The sequence below is a fragment of the Amblyraja radiata genome, chromosome 13, assembly GCF_010909765.2.
Source record: "Amblyraja radiata isolate CabotCenter1 chromosome 13, sAmbRad1.1.pri, whole genome shotgun sequence".
Lineage (NCBI taxonomy): Eukaryota > Metazoa > Chordata > Chondrichthyes > Rajiformes > Rajidae > Amblyraja > Amblyraja radiata.
The window spans coordinates 43,438,338-43,455,542 of NC_045968.1; the positions used below are offsets into that span (position 1 = coordinate 43,438,338).

The following is a 17,205-nucleotide window of genomic DNA, read 5'->3' on the forward strand; positions in this document are numbered from 1 at the left end:
CCTTATTTAAGGTTCGATAAATTGCATTGTACACAGCCCAGAATTGGTAGAGCACTACATTGACACAACATGCTGGTAACTCAGTGGGACAGACAGCATCCTTGAAGAGAATACATGGGTGAGGTTTCTGGTCAAGACCCTTCTTCATACCCTACTGAAATTGGGTCTGGACCCAAACTTTCACCCATTTCTTGTCTCCAGAGATGCTGCCTATCCCACTGAGTTACTCCAGCATTTTGTGCCTACCTTCGGTGTAAAGCAGCATCTGCAGTTCCTTCATACACAGTGCACAAGGTTGATTTCTGGGATGAGGTTAATGAGATTATGAAATAGAGACTGAAGGTTCAGCCTACATTCATTAGAGTGAAGAACAAGGGGTGATCTGATTGAAACAGGTTCTGATGGCACTTGACTTGGTAAATGCTGAGATGATGTCACTGCTCCCCCACAGTAGAACCAAACATTAGGGAGCATAGTTTTAGAATCTAAAATAGAGTACAGTTTCTGATTCAGTTATAGTTGTAACAATTAAAACACAAGACAATGGCTTATTTGCATTTCATTTGCACAACTTTGGTCCTCATGTTGATAAACAACACTAAAAGTTTCCAAAGGTGATGGAAAGACTAGGTGCTGAGAGCTCTCTTATACCTGCATTAAGGAGGCAATTAAACACACCTGAGCAATTACAAACACCTGCGAAGCCATGTATCCCAAACATTATGTATAAACACAGATGTAATTTCTACATGGTGAAACCAAAACGTATAAAAATGGCCTTTAATAAAATCTGACAATGTGCACTTTAACCACATGTGATTTTTTTTCTATTACAAATATCAAATTGTGGAGTACCGAGGCAAATAAATAAATGATGGGTCTTTGTCCCAAACATTATGAGGGGCACTGTACATTGTATTATAAGCTGCTATAATGGAGCGATCCTAAAAATATAAATTTAATAAACCTCCTTTCAAAATCCTCTCTGGTAAAATGAACTATCAATCTGTTTACAATTTTGCATTCAATTATCAATAATGAATAAAATACAATTTTTATTGAAGACAACTTCATGAAAATGAAAACTTCTGGAATATCTCCTCCAGTTATCCAAAACAAAAGTTGTTCAACTTAAATTAGGGCACCTTTTCGAAAGCATAAATGCCATCTTTTAATTTTATAAACTCACAAGACCAAGTGGGACCCATTGGGCCCCGTTCCCCCAACGCAATATTCCACCACTCACCCGTTCCCCCAACGCAACCCGTTTCCACCACTCACCCGTAGCCCTCAACTGCGCAGGCGCGGCTCATTTCCCCATATCCATCAGCACTCCCCCCCATCCTATTCACCCTCCCATTTCTTTCCCCTGGAATATACGTGATACTTGCTGGAAGGATTGAGTGTTCCTCGATTGCAACTTTTAGGATTTTAGCTGCTAAATTAGTCTTGAACTTGAATTTCTAAAGTTAAAATTATGAATAACTTGTAAAATATAACATCAATCTGAACGAAACTTGACACAGGCCACCACAGGTCAATGGTGCGTAAGGTTGTAAAATGACTTGCTTGTCACACAAAGTCTTTTACTAGATAACTTTATTATAATCACTACACACACTATGCACTAGCTGTCCGTGGTCATCACTGGAGCTAGAGAGCGAGCTGGAGGTGGGGAAGCTACAATTATACAAGAGACAATGGGGAGTGGTTAGTAGTGGTGAGGTCACTATGTTAAAGGAGCATGCACTGATCTACATCCTTCCTCTTGGAAACAAAAGCATTGCACTTGCACAGAGCGACCACGGCTCATACGCTAGAATTAGAAACTGCGCAGGGAAGTTAAAACATATCATGATACAGGCTACTCAAACACCCCGTAACGGACAGGCGGCTTGACCAACCGCCCAGAGCGGGTGCGCAACCCGCCTTCCCTCTCAAGTGAGTTTATTGTCATGTGTCCCTGTATAGGACAATGAAATTCTTGCTTTGCTTAAGCACACAGAAAATAGTAGGCATTTACTACAAAACAGATAGATGTGTCCATATACCATGATATAAATATATACACACATGAATAAATAAACTGGTAGTGCAAATAACAGAAAGTGGTTGCTAATAATCAGAGTTTTGTCCGAGCCAGGTTTAATAACCTGATGGCTGAGGGGAAGTAGCTATTTCTGAACCTGGTTGTTGCAGTCTTCAGGCTCCTGTACCTTCTACCTGAAGGTAGCAGGGAGATCAGTGTGTGGCCAGGATGGTGTGGGTCTTTGATGATACTGCCAGCCTTTTTGAGGCAGCGACTGCGATAAATCCCCTCGATGGAAGGAAGGTCAGAGCCGATGATGGACTGGGCAGTGTTTACTACTTTTTGTAATCTTTTCCTCTCCAGGGCGCTCAAATTTCCGAACCAAGCCACGATGCAACCGGTCAGTATGCTCTCGACTGTGCACCTGTAGAAGTTAGAGAGAGTCTTCCTTGACAATCCGACTCTCCGTAATCTTCTCAGGAAGTAGAGGCGCTGATGAGCTTTTTTGATAATTGCGTTCGTGTTCTCGGACCAGGAAAGATCTTCAGAGATGTGCACCCCCAGGAATTTGAAGTTCTTGACCCTTTCAACCATCGACCCGTTGATATAAATGGGGCTGTGGGTCCCCCTCCTACTCCTTCCAAAGTCCACAATCAGTTCCTTGGTTTTGCTGGTGTTCAGGGCCAGGTTATTGCGCTGGCACCATATGGACAGTTGCTCGATCTCTCTTCTGTACTCTGACTCATCCCCATCAGTGATACGCCCCACAATAGTGGTGTCATCAGCGAACTTGATGATGGAGTTCGCACTGTGGTTCGCTACGCAGTCATGGGTATAGAGTGAGTACAGCAGGGGGCTGAGCACGCAGCCTTGAGGTGCTCCCGTGCTGATTGTTATTGAGGCTGACACATTTCCACCAATACGAACAGACTGTGGTCTGTGGACGAGGAAGTCGAGGATCCAGTTGCAGAGGGATGCGCAGAGACCCAGTTCTGCGAGTTTGGTAACCAGTTTGGAGGGGATGATTGTGTTAAATGCCGAGCTGTAATCAATGAATAACAGCCTGACATATGAGTTTTTGTTGTCCAAGTGGTCCAGTGCGGAGTGGAGGGCCAGCGAGATCGCATCCACCGTTGATCTGTTGTGGCGGTATGCGAACTGCAGTGGGTCCAGGTTTTTGTCGATGTAGGAGTTGATTTGCTCCATGATCAACCTCTCAAAGCACTTCATCACCACCGGCGTTAGTGCCACTGGTCGATAGTCATTGAGGCACGTCACCTTACTCTTCTTGGGCACCGGTATAATTGATGCCCTTTTAAAGCAGGTGGGGACCTCAGACCTCAGAAGTGAGAGGTTGAAAATGTCCGTAAAAACTCCCGCCAGTTGGTCCGCACAGGTTTTTAGAACACGGCCGGGTATACCATCAGGTCCAGGTGCTTTTCGGGGGTTCACCCCTCTGAAGGATTTCCTGACATCGGCCTCTGTGACTGAGACTGAAATGCCATCACAGCGAATGGGGGATCGGGAAGGCACATCAGTATTCTCCCTGTCAAAGCGTGCGTAAAACGCATTGAGCTCGTCAGGGAGTGATGTTACACCGGCATTCGAGCTGCCTCCTGGTTTTGCCTTGTAGGAGGTGATTGCATTCAGACCCTGCCACAGCTGCCGAACATCTGTCTCGTCCTCCAGTTTGGAGCAGAAGTCCCTTTTGGCCTTTTTGATGGCCTTACCAAGGTCGTATCTGGTCTTCATGTAGGCCACTGTATCGTTGGATGTGAATGCCCTGTGTCTGGACTTCAGGAGAGTACGGATCTCATAGTTCATCCAAGGTTTCTGATTGGGAAACACTCGGAAGGTTTTTGTAGGGATGCAGTCCTCCACACATTTCTTTATGAAGTCTGTAACGACTGTGGCATATTCGTTCAAGTCCGTTGCCGAGTCCTTGAACATTGCCCAGTCTACAGACTCCAAACAGTCCTGGAGTTGTTCTTCTGCCCCCCCCCGACCAGCTCTGTGCTGTCCTCACTTCTGGGGGTGCGCTCTTTAATTGCTGCTTGTAGGCAGGAAGAAGCAGCACCGCGGTATGGTCGGACTTACCGAAGTGAGGGCGAGGGATAGAACGATAGGCATTCTTGATGGTGGTGTAGCAGTGGTCGAGGGTGTTAGGTCCTCTGGTGCAGCAGGAGACATGTTGGTGGAAGTTGGGGAGTGATTTCTTGAGGTTCGCCTTATTGAAGTCCCCAGCAATGGTGGTAAATGCCTCGGGGTAAGACGTCTGGTGTTTGTTGACCACGGCCTGCAGCTCCTCCAGTGCCAAACGGACGTCTGCCTGGGGTGGGATGTAGACCGCGGTCAGGATAACGGAGGTGAATTCTCTCGGGAGGTAGAAGGGACGGCACTTCACCGCCAGATGTTCGAGGTGTGGAGAGCAGGAGTTGGACAGGACTGCCACGTCGGAACACCACGCAGAGTTGACCATGAGGCAGACGCCCCCTCCTCTCCCTTTCCCAGATGCCAGGGTACGGTCCATACGGTGGATGGAGAACCCTTCAGGCTGGACCGCTGAGTCTGGGGAGCTGGGGGTGAGCCATGTCTCTGTGAAACAGAACACAGAGCATTCCCTCAGCTCCCTTTGATAAAGCAGTCTTGCCCTTAAGTCCTCCACTTTGTTTTCAAGGGACTGTACATTAGCCAGTAGGATAGTTGGGAGAGGGGGCCGAAGGCCCCTGCGCTTCATTCTGACCTGAAGTCCTGCCCGACGGCCACGTTTCCGGACACAATGGAGGCTTCCCCTTTGTTTCCAGGTACTGTACTTGCTGTACCTGCTGTTTCTGCGGACCTGCGCTGGAACGGGGATTCCCTCACAGACGGCAGCTCCAGCTCCGTAACGAACAGGGGTTCCCTCAAAGTCGGCAACTGCAGCTCCGTTGTTGCTGGGAGATCCAGCCCGTCGGCTCTGGGGGTCATCCCGGGGTTTCAAGGTACAGTACCTGGGATCCACAGTCGGGTCGGGAGTTCCACAGCCAGCGTGGGAAAGTTTAAAGTCCGCGATTCCCGCAGCTGCGGGAGTTCGCGAAATTGCGAGAGCCTTGAGGTGCTCAAGCAGGTTGTCCGAAACGGCACCGATTTCTGCCGTTTTTCTGATCCAGGTAAGTTGTTGGAAGTTGTAGTTGAGCCTTTTATTTTCCGGAGCTCCGCAAAAGTCGCCGCAGGCAGGCGCCATCTTGGGCAACCGCAGGAGCCGCAGGGACGGGGGCAGGGACAGAGACGGGAGATCCGGGTGAAGAGCGCCCAGGGGAAGGAGGAGAACGGGGAGGCGAAACAGGTACACTCGCAGGCGAGACAGGAGAAGGAGGCTGGCGTGAGCGGGGCACAGAGAGCTGAGAGGGCAGTTTACGGGGCATGCGAGGAGTGACAGGGGCAGGAGGAGTTTCGGGCAGGGGGGAAGGGACAGGCGGTGAAAACGGGTCTGTGGGAGGCGGAGCAGGCTCGTTGACAAGCAGCAGGTGCTGGCGGGACCGACGGTACACGGTGCCCTCGTAGTCAACCAGGTATGACCGGGGAGAGTCAGCATTGCCAACGACAACGGCCAGCCGGTGGTGACCGGAGGGGGACTGCATCCGGACAACCTGGCCCGGGAACAGACGGGGAAGGAGACGGGACGACTTGTCAAAGGAGCGCTTCTGGATGGCCTGCTTCTCGATGATGCGCTCGACAGCGGCAGGGCTCCGGACCGTGGGCTTGAGGGATTGCTGAGAGACCGGGAGAGGAGGGCGAGTGGTGTGGGACATGAGGCGCTGGGCAGGCGAACCGAGTGCGGGATCCCGGGAAATGTTGCGGAGGTTGAGGAGGGTAAGGTAGAAGTCAGAATGAGAAAGCCAACAATGTTCCAGCAGCTCCTTGGCGCTGCGGACAGCGCGCTCCGCAAGGCCATTGCTTTGCGGGTACTCGGGGCTGCTGGTGATGTGGCGAATGTTCCAACGGGCGGCGAAGGCACGGAACTCTGCGCTTGAAAACTGGCTGCCGTTGTCGGATTGGAGTCACCGGGGACCCAAAGGTTGAAAAGTGGTGGCGAAGCTTCCCGATGACGGCAGCAGACGTGAGGGAAGGCAGCTGGTCCACCTCGAACCAGCTGGAGTAGGAGTCCACCAGGACCAGGAAGTGTTTGCCACGCCATTCGAATATGTCAGTGGCGACAGCCATCCACGGCAACTCGGGAGCCGGCTGCTGCATGAGAGGTTGGCGCTGTTGATGAGGCAGGAGACTGTTGCAGGCAGCACAGGCGGAGACCCTGTCCCGGATGTCCTGAGCCATGCCCGGCCAGTAAAACTGGCTTTGGGCCTGGGACAAAGTGGCCTCAACCCCGGGGTGGCCGTTGTGGGCGGTTTGAAAGTAATGATCCAGCAGCGCGGCCGGCACCACGACCTTGTGACCCTTCACCACCACGCCGTTGTGCACCAATTCATCCCGAACCAGGAAGTAGGGCACGGCACCAGCCGGCAGGGAAGAGCGTCGGTCAGGCCAGCCACGGCGGATGACGCCCGCAAGCTGTTGCAGGGCAGGATCAGCAGCAATGTGTTTGACCAGGGACTGCATCTGCTGGGAAGGAACAATGTTAACGTTCAGTACCATCAGGTCAGACGATTCGTATGGATGGCGGGCAACGGAAGGGAGCGGCGCACGGGACAATGTGTCGGCCACGAACATATCCTTGCCCTTGCGGTACACAATCTGGAACGTGAAACGCTGGAGCTGCAGCATCATCCGCTGCAAACGGGAAGAGGCAACATGGATGGGCTTGTTCAAGATAGAGACCAGCAGCTGGTGGTCAGTTTCAATGGTGAAGGTGTTGCCCAGAATGTAGTCCTTGAATTTGGAGCAGGCGAACACCACGGCAAGGAGCTCCTTCTCGATCTGAGCGTAGCGCTGCTCAGCAGGGGTCATGGTGCGAGAAGCATAGGAAACAGGCAGCTGCTGGTCGTCATGGAGCTGCAGGCAGGCGGCACCGAGGCCGAACTGAGATGCATCGCAAGTGAGGACAATTGGCCTGTTTAGATCGAAGAACTTGAGAGTCGGGGTGCGTGCGAGCTTGGACTTCAGGGCCACGAATGCCGACTGGTGATGCGGGAGCCAGACCCAGGCATTGTCCTTCTTGATCAGCTCCCTCAGGGGAGCACTCAGTTCGCTGAGGTCGGGTATGAACTTCCCCAGGTAGTTGACCATGCCCAGAAAGCGCTGCAGGCCGGGCACGTCGGTGGGAGCGGGCATTTCGGTGACCGCTGCCGTCTTCTGGGGGTCTGGCTTTAGACCCCCGGCCGTGAAAACGTGGCCTACGTAAGTGACTTCCGGAACGCAGAACCGACACTTCTTCGGTTTGAGTTTGAGATTGATCTCATGAGCCCTGTCCAGGACTTGGCGGAGGTGCAGGTCGTGCTCAGCGACGTCCCTCCCGTACACCAGGATGTCATCCACGATGATAGCGCACGGCAACCCGGCAAACAGCTGTTCCATGGTGCGCAGGAAAACCTCGCTTGCTGAGTTGATCCCAAAAGGCATGCGGAGAAAACGGAACCTGCCGAAGGGTGTGATAAAGGTGGTCAGGAAGGAGGAACGTTCGTCCAGAGGGATCTGCCAGAAGGAGCTCTTGGCATCTAGGACCGAGAAGACTGTGGCCGGACCGACCTGTGCAGCGACGTCTTCCACTGTCCGCATGGGGTAGTGCGGGCGCTTGATGGCAAGGATCAGGTCTTTCTGGTTGATACAGATCCTGATCTCGCTCTTGTCCTTCTTGGCAGCGACGACCATGGTGGAGACCCACCGGGTGGGAGCACTCACCGCCTTGAGGATGCCCATGGCCACCATGTCACGTAGTGTGGACTCCACGCGGCCCTTCATGGCAAAAGAAACGCGGTGGGCCGGTCTACTTTACTTTTACTTTAGCTTTCAGCTAAATCTTAACTACATTGCACTTTTAACTTTTGCACTTTTTATAATGCATTTTTAATTTTGCTTTTCTTTTCTTTTAGTTCTTCTATTTTATTTCATTTTATTATTTCATTTATTGTATGACATGTTTTTATGTGAAGCACTTTGAGTCTGCCTCGTGTATGAAATGTGCTATATAAATAAAGTTGCCTTGCCTTGCCTTGCCTTGCCTAATCACCAGGTTGACCCCCGGGTCAACAACGATTTTGTAAGCACAGGGCAATTTGCCCAGAACGTCATCAAAATGGTCGGGGTACTCGCTCAGGGGGTCCATGGGGGTCTGCACCAGGTGGATGTCGCGGTGGAAAGAGACCAAGCCAAAGTCCTGGCATGCACGGGCGCCCAGCAGGGTGACGTTTTCAAAATCCAGCAGGAGAAAAGTGAGGGGCCGAGAGGTCTCAAGAACTGTACAGATAAACGTGGCCTTCCCCACAGGGACCAGAACACCTCCCCCATAGGCATGAAGGCGGGAGTCATCGGGAGTAACCCTCTCCCCAGATCTTATCTGCTTGAAGAGGCTAACAGACATAACATTGGCAAAAGCGCCAGTATCGACCTTCGCAGGGAAGGAGTGGCCATTCACAGTAACATGTATAGAGGGATCCGTTATCAATGCAGGTGCACCCAAAAGCGAAAACACAGTTGAATCACCATGGGAGGAGCTCATATCAGAGTCAGGGAGTTCATCCGACTGGTACTGGGAACCAGGCACGCTATCAAGAGTCCACAAGGTTGTTTAGACTCCTTCTTGGAGCAGGGACAGGTTTCCCACGGGATCGACATGCCGCAGAAAAGTGGTTCAGCTTCCCGCAGGAATTACAAGTTTTACCCTGCGCTGGGCAAACGTTGAATTGGTGGGAAGAGAAATTGCAATTTGGGCAGCGACGAGGGGTGACCTTAGCGGGCGCAGCGGCGGTGCCCTGGCGTGGCGGGCCATTGATCCGCCGGCGGCCAGCAGCACCGGTGAAGTTGATGTCCTGGGACACCGGTTGAGATATGGAGCCAACAGCAGAGGCCATGCGAGCGGCATGCATAGCTTCCCTTAGCGTTAGATCAGGCTTCATCAGGAGCTTGTCACGCAGCTTAGAGTTCAGGAGACCGTTGACCAGGACATCCCTGATCATTTCGTCAGGGGTTATCGTTTCAAGGTGGCACCGCCGAGCCATATGACGCAAAGAGGCAATGAAAGCGTCAATATGCTCACCGGGAATCTGACGCCTTTGGAAGAACTAAAAGCGCTCGGTGATGTTATTGGAAGGGATATCGCAGAGGGCAGTGAATTTAGCCATGAGACATACCGGATCGCGACGGTCTTCACCAGGGGCGAACTCGAACGAGGCATAGTGTTCCATGCCCTCCGGACCAGCCAGGTTGAGGAGCAGGTGAGCCTGTACAGCAGGAGTGGCATCAGGATGAGCGATTGCAATATAGTGTTCATAGTCACGCTGGAAGACAGTCCAGCGGTGGACGATGTCCGTGTCAAAAACGAGCGTGTCGGGACGACGACACGAGTTGGACATGATAAAAAACAGGGGGATGGGGACACAACTGGGAGAAAGCAAATAATAAAAATAAAGACGATGAACAGGAGACGCGAGTCTACCGCTGTGACACCATGTAAAATGACTTGCTTGTCACACAAAGTCTTTTACTAGATAACTTTATTATAAGCACTACACACACTATGCACTAGCTGTCCGTGGTCATCACTGGAGCTAGAGAGCGAGCTGGAGGTGGGGAAGCTACAATTATACAAGAGACAATGGGGAGTGGTTAGTAGTGGTGAGGTCACTATGTTAAAGGAGCATGCACTGATCTACAAAGGTGATACAAACATTTTAGCACTACCTTGTATCCAGGATCACATGTAATCACAGATAGATAGAATTGCAGGATCACATGTAATCACATAGATAGATAGAAACAAGATAAGAGTTTCAGTAACATAAAAAGTACACCAAGTGGGACCCGTTGGGCCCCGTTCCCACAACACAATAATCCACCACTCACCCGTTCCCCCAATACAACCTGTTCCCCCAACGCAATATTCCACTACTCACCCATAGCCCCCAACTGTCCCCACCCCCCCCAAGGAAAGTTCTGGAAATTAAACCTCTTCCCTATTCCACCCACCACAATGAAACTCCCCACACCCCATCCCACAAGGAAAATTCTAGAAATGAAACCTCTCTTCCATTCCACTCCCCCCCCCCCCCCCCCACACAATGAAAAACCTCTTTCCAAGAAATCTAAGAGATTCCATTGAGATGTACTCATTCCCCCAACTCAATATTCAACCACTCACCCATAGCCCCCAACTGAGCAGGCACGGCTCATAAACTCCTTCCCCCTCGTCTTCACCCTCCCTCCTCTCCCCTACCCTCAGTCACTCCCTCCCTCACCTCTCCCCTTTTGGACTCCCCCACTAAACACAATGTTTAAATAACATGTCTTCTCCTCCCCTCCCCCATTCCCTATCTCTCCTTACAACAATGTAAGAAATCTCTCATTGCACTGGCTGGAGTTTATCCCAACACTGTTGATTGGCAGCTGAGATCCCATTGTGACATCATTGTGGGATGGCGGAATGTTCACGACAGCGTATGTAAATGATATCCCATTGTTATTTAAAACAGTGAGATTCCATGGTGACGTCATAGCTGCTAACTACCAGAATCTCCGATCAACTGTCACAGCATCTGTCAAGTTATTCTTCGCAAAGTGGGGTTTTTTAAACTTGTAAATGTCAATAACTTGTGAAATATAACATCACTCCGAACAAAACTTTATACTAAAGACCACGGAGCAAAGGTGAGTAAGGTGGTGCAAAATATGTGCTATTGTGTACCGTTTTGCCGTAGGTCACAGATTAGGTATGTTGCAAAACCTACCTTAAGCGTCGCTGAAGATCTGTCCCAGCCCGTGTGTGCGATTATGGCGCCGTTTAGAGGGGGGCGGGTTTAAAACGCGATTTTCCCTAGGCTGTTCAAATCGAGCTTGTTCAGCCTACTAAGTTGCTGACGAAAAATCGCTTCGAGTTTCGCTCGCTGGAGCTATTTTTACATTTTACGGGATTATTTAATTATTAAAGTAAGTTAAAAATTAACCTCTAAACCCGCAATCTCCGACAACGGGCCGGTTCTCATACAGGGGACAACGGAAGGTAGGTTGTTTATTTTTACATTAAAAAGGGCTTCTTAAGATCCCTTTATACAAAGTTTAATGTTGCGAGTGGCTAATTTGGGGCCTCATTAAATCCCGCAGTATTTTTCTGGGCATTTGGGGCACAAATCTACCGCAATATGAACGTTCTAAACCAGCGTGTTCCACAGGATCCCACTCGAAAGCCATTAATTTACAGCAATTGAACACTAAATTCCTTCCATTTGGCCTATAAATTAATGTAAATGAGATTTAAAAATCATGTTTTATTGTGAATTCTTTGTGAATGTTATTTGGACACTTAGGCGATTTAAAAATGTTAATCTTTTCTTAAGAAATGGATAGATGTTTAGATCTTGTAATTGAAGTTTGGAATTAGCTACAATTGGGTAACTAACTAATTATATGCTTTAATTTCAGGTCATCCAAGTAAGATTGTTTTATATTTGTTTCAGAATGCTTCAATGATAACTGAAAATTTCATTCAGTTCTCTTAATTTTTAAGAAAGTTATGGGCTTTTGACTGTCCACGATCACAGCTTTTCTGTTATGTCCATAGAAAATCAATAGGGAACAAGATGCTAATTTCCGAGTATGAAAATGGCCATAACTTTTTTAATACTTGAGATATGAAAGTGAATTAGGTGTCAAATTAAACTTCTTTTTATGCTTTATCTGATGGGATAAATTGCAGACTTGATTTTTTAAATCTCAAAATTTTGTGACATTGCTACACAGATCACATGTAATCACATAGATAGATAGAAACAAGATGATAGTTTTAGTAATATATACTAGACCAAGTGGGACCCGTTGGGCCCCGTTCCCCCCATCGCAACCCGTTCCCCCAATGCAATATTGCACAACTCACCCATAGCCCCCAACTGCACAGGCGCGGTTCATTTCACCTCATCCCCCAGCACTCCCTCCCGATAGCGCAAACATACTTGCACCATCTTACTCACCATTGTCCCGTGGTCTTTTTTTGTCGAGTTTCGTTCAGATTGATGTCATATTTCACAAGTTACTGACATTTAACATTTTTTAAAAAACCACTTTGAGAACAATAACTGTGACTGTGCTATGAGAGTTTTCTGGCAGTTTCTACCTATGATGTCACAATGGCATCTCACAGTCCTCCAATCACTATGGGATCTCATTTACATACGCTGCCGTGAACATTCCGCCACCCGACAATGACATCACAATGGGATCTCAGCTGCCAATGAACAGTGTTGGGATAAGCTAAGCCACTGCAATGAGCGGGGTAGGGGAGGAGAATAAATGTTATTTAAACATTGTGTTTAATGGGGCAGCGTGAAAGGGGAGAGGTGAGGAAGGGAGTGACTGAGGGTAGGGTCATCAGCAACTTCCACCTTAAGGGGGGTAAGGAGGGGGTGAATTTTTTTTTTTTTAATCAGTTTTAATCAGATTCTTGGGTTAATGTGTGTGTGGGGGGGGGTTAGTGTGTGTGTGGGGGCATTATTGTGTGTGTGGGAGGTTAGTGTGTGCGGGTGGGGGGTTGTTTGAATGTGGGGGGATATGTGTGTGTGTGGGAGGGATTAGTGTGTGGGGGCTTAGTGTGTGTGGGGGGTTAGTGTGTGTGTGGGGTTAGTGTGTGTGGGGGGTTAATGTGTGTGTGGGGGGTTAGTGTGTGTGTGGGGGGGTTAGTGTGTGTGTGGGGGGAATAGTGTATGTGGGGGGATAGTATGTGGAGTGTGGTTAGTGTGTGGGGGGGATAGTGTGTGTGGGGGGGGGGTTACTGTGTGGGGGTTAGTGAATGTGGGGGGGGGGGTTAGTGTGTGGGTGGGGGGGGTGGAATAGGGGAGAGGTTTCATTTCCAGAACCTCTCTTGTGGGGGATAGGATTGGGGGTGGGGGTTTTCACGTAGGAAGGATTGGCGTTTAAAAAAAAGATTCCAGAACTTTCCTCCGATGCCGCCCCCACACCCTACCCCCCACAACTGGGAAGGATAGATTGGTTCCGAAGAGCACCGATGCTGCCCCCAAAGTCGAGTCCATTCATTGGCTCCGGGGAGCACAGACGACGCCCAGCAACGTTTTACAAAAAAAGATTCCAGAACTCTGTGATCTCCGGAGCTACGCCAAAACAGTACACAATAGAGCAATTTTTTTTTCAGAATCTTACTCAGCTTTTTCCTGTGGTCGTTCGTATCGTTTCTTAACAATTGATATTATATTTCCGTTATTGATATTTAGTTTTAAAAAGCCAACTTTGAGAATAACTGACTGTGAGTGAGGCTTTTCTAGCAGCTTCCAGTGATGATGTCACAATGGCATCTCACACTCCTCCAATCACAATGGGATCTCATTTGCAAAAGCGGCCTTCCGACAACCGAAAATGACATCACAATCTGATCTCTGCTGCCAATACACAAGCTATGAGTTAGAAACATAGACATAGAAATTAGGGGCAGGAGTATGCCATTCGGCCCTTCGAGCCTGCACCGCCATTCAATATGATCATGGCTGATCATCCAACTCAGTATCCCGTACCTGCCTTCTCTCCATACCCTCTGATCCCCTTAGCCACAAGGGCCACATCTAACTCCCTCTTAAATATAGCCAATGAACTGGCCTCGACTACCCTCTGTGGCAGAGAGTTCCAGAGATTCACCACTCTCTGTGTGAAAAAAGTTCTTCTCATCTCGGTTTTAAAGGATTTCCCCCTTATCCTTAAGCTGTGACCCCTTGTCCTGGACTTCCCCAACATCGGGAGCAATCTTCCTGCATCTAGCCTGTCCAACCCCTTAAGAATTTTGTAAGTTTCTATAAGATCCCCTCTCAATCTCCTAAATTCTAGAGAGTATAAACCAAGTCTATCCAGTCTTTCTTCATAAGACAGTCCTGACATCCCAGGAATCAGTCTGGTGAACCTTCTCTGCACTCCCTCTATGGCAATAATGTCCTTCCTCAGATTTGGAGACCAAAACTGTACGCAATACTCCAGGTGTGGTCTCACCAAGACCCTGTACAACTGTAGTAGAACCTCCATGCTCCTATACTCAAATCCTTTTGCTATGAAAGCTAACATACCATTCGCTTTCTTCACTGCCTGCTGCACCTGCATGCCCACTTTCAATGACTGGTGTACGACACCCAAGTCTCGCAGCATCTCCCCTTTTCCTAGTCGGCCACCATTTAGATAATAGTCTGCTTTCCTGTTTTTGCCACCAAAATGGATAACCTCACATTTATCCACATTATACTGCATCTGCCAAACATTTGCCCACTCACCCAGCCTATCCAAGTCACCTTGCAGTCTCCTAGCATCCTCCTCACAGCTAACACTGCCCCCCAGCTTAGTGTCATCCGCAAACTTGGAGATATTGCCTTCAATTCCCTCATCCAGATCATTAATATATATTGTAAATAGCTGGGGTCCCAGCACTGAGCCTTGCGGTACCCCACTAGTCACTGCCTGCCATTGTGAAAAGGACCCGTTTACTCCTACTCTTTGCTTCCTGTTTGCCAGCCAGTTCTCTATCCACATCAATACTGAACCCCCAATGCCGTGTGCTTTAAGTTTGTATACTAATCTCTTATGTGGGACCTTGTCGAAAGCCTTCTGGAAGTCCAGATACACACATCCACTGGTTCTCCCCTATCCACGCTACTAGTTACATCCTCGAAAAATTCTATAAGATTCGTCAGACATGATTTACCTTTTGTAAATCCATGCTGACTTTGTCCAATGATTTCACCACTTTCCAAATGTGCTGCTATCCCATCTTTAATAACTGACTCTAGCAGTTTCCCCACTACCGATGTTAGACTAACTGGTCTGTAATTCCCCGTTTTCTCTCTCCCTCCCTTCTTAAAAAGTGGGGTTACGTTTGCTACCCGCCAATCCTCAGGAACTACTTCAGAATCTAAAAAGTTTTGAAAGATTATTACTAATGCATCCACTATTTCTGGAGCTACTTCCTTAAGTGCTCTGGGATGCAGCCTATCTGGCCCTGGGGATTTATCGGCCTTTAATCCATTCAATTTACCCAACACCACTTCCCGGCTAACCTGGATTTCACTCAATTCCTCCAACTCCTTTGACCCACGGTCCCCTGCTATTTCCGGCAGGTTATTTATGTCTTCCTTAGTGAAGACGGAACCAAAGTAGTTATTCAATTGGTCCGCCATATCCTTGTTCCCCATGATCAACTCACCTGTTTCTGACTGCAAGGGACCTACATTTGTTTTAACTAATCTCTTTCTTTTCACATATCTATAAAAACTTTTGCAGTCAGTTTTTATGTTGCCTGCCAGTTTTCTTTCATAATCTATTTTTCTTTCCTAATTAAGCCCTTTGTCCTCCTCTGCTGGTCTCTGAATTTCTCCCAGTCCTCCGGTATGCTGCTTTTTCTGGCTAATTTTGTACGCATCATCCTTCGCTTTGATACTATCCCTGATTTCCCTTGTTATCCACGGATGCACTACCTTCCCTGATTTATTCTTTTGCCAAACTGGGATGAACAAATTTTGTAGTTCATCCATGCAGTCTTTAAATGTCTTCCATTGCATATCCACCGTCAACCCTTTTAGAATTAATTGCCAGTCAATCTTGGCCAATTCACGTCTCATACCCTCAAAGTTACCTTTCTTTAAGTTCAGAACCATTGTTTCTGAATTAACAATGTCACTCTCATCCTAATGAAGAACTCAACCATATTATGTCACTCTTGCCCAAGGGGGCACGTACAACAAGACTGCTAACTAACCCTTCCTCATTACTCAATACCCAGTCTAAAATAGCCTGCTCTCTCGTTGGTTCCTCTACATGTTGATTTAGATAACTATCCCGCATACATTCCAAAAAATCCTCTTCCTCCGCACCCCTGACAATTTGATTCACCCAATCTATATGTAGATTGAAGTCACCCATTATAACGGTTTTGCCTTTGTCGCACGCATTTCTAATTTCCTGTTTGATACCATCTCCAACTTCACTACTACTGTTAGGTGGCCTGTACACAACACCCACCAGCGTTTTCTGCCCCTTAGTGTTTCGCAGCTCTACCCATATCGATTCCACGTCCTCCAAACTAATGTCCTTCCTTTCCACTGCGTTAATCTCCTCTCTAATCAGCAACGCTACCCCACCTCCTTTTCCTTTCTCTCTATCCCTCCTGAATATTGAATATCCCTGGATGTTCAGCTCCCAGCCTTGGTCACCCTGGAGCCATGTCTCCGTGATCCCAACTATATCATAGTCATTAATAGCTATCTGCACATTCAACTCATCCACCTTATTACGAATGCTCCTTGCATTGAGACACAAAGCCTTCAGGCTTGTTTTTACAACACTCTTATACAATTTTGTTGAAAAGTGGCCCTTTTTGATTTTTTGCCCTGGATTTTCCGGCCTGCCACTTTTACTTTTCACCTTGCTACCTATTGCTTCTACCCTCATTTTACACCCCTCTGTCTCTACGCTCACACATTTAAGAAACCCTTTCCCTTTAACTCCATCCTCCACTAGCCCATTCGGCACCCCACCCCCCCTTATTCAGTTTAAAACCACCCGTGTAGCAGTGGCAAACCTGCCTGCCAGAATGCTGGTCCCACACCTGTTAAGATGCAATCCGTCCCTTTTGTACAGTTCCCCCTACCCCAAAACAGATCCCAGTGATCTAAGAATCTAAATCCCTGCCCCGTGCACCAGTTCCTCAGCCACACGTTCAGGTCCCGTATCTCCCTGTTCCTGCTCTCGCCAGCACGAGGAACTGGAAGCAAACCGGAGATAACAACCCTGGAGGGTCCTGCTTTTCAGCCATTTTTTCCGAGCTCTCTAAAGTCACGCTGCAGAATATTCATCCCCTTCTTTCCGACATCGTTGGTGCCGACATGCACTACCACTTCCGGATGTTCACCTTCGCCCTTGAGGATTTTCTGCACTCTGTCCGTGACATCCTGGATCCTGGCACCAGGAAGGCAGCCACACCATCCTCGCATCCCGTCTGTTGCCGCAGAAACCCCTGTCCGTACCTCTCACAATGGAGTCTCCCACTACAA

General features: G+C 48.6%; 1 protein-coding gene and 1 long non-coding RNA gene across 3 annotated transcripts in view; one reads left to right on the top strand and one right to left on the bottom strand.

The window, feature by feature from the left end:
• LOC116979944 overlaps positions 1-1,507 on the top strand; it is a 75,706-nt gene extending 74,199 nt beyond the window's left edge. Inside the window, exon 3 of the long non-coding RNA XR_004413810.1 lies at positions 1,428-1,507. This is a non-coding gene — a long non-coding RNA (uncharacterized LOC116979944). The remainder of the gene's footprint in view (positions 1-1,427) is intronic.
• Positions 1-17,205, bottom strand: part of dipk2a (divergent protein kinase domain 2A) — a 182,736-nt gene that overhangs the window by 108,101 nt on the left and 57,430 nt on the right. The gene's annotated exons all lie outside the window — the stretch shown is intronic.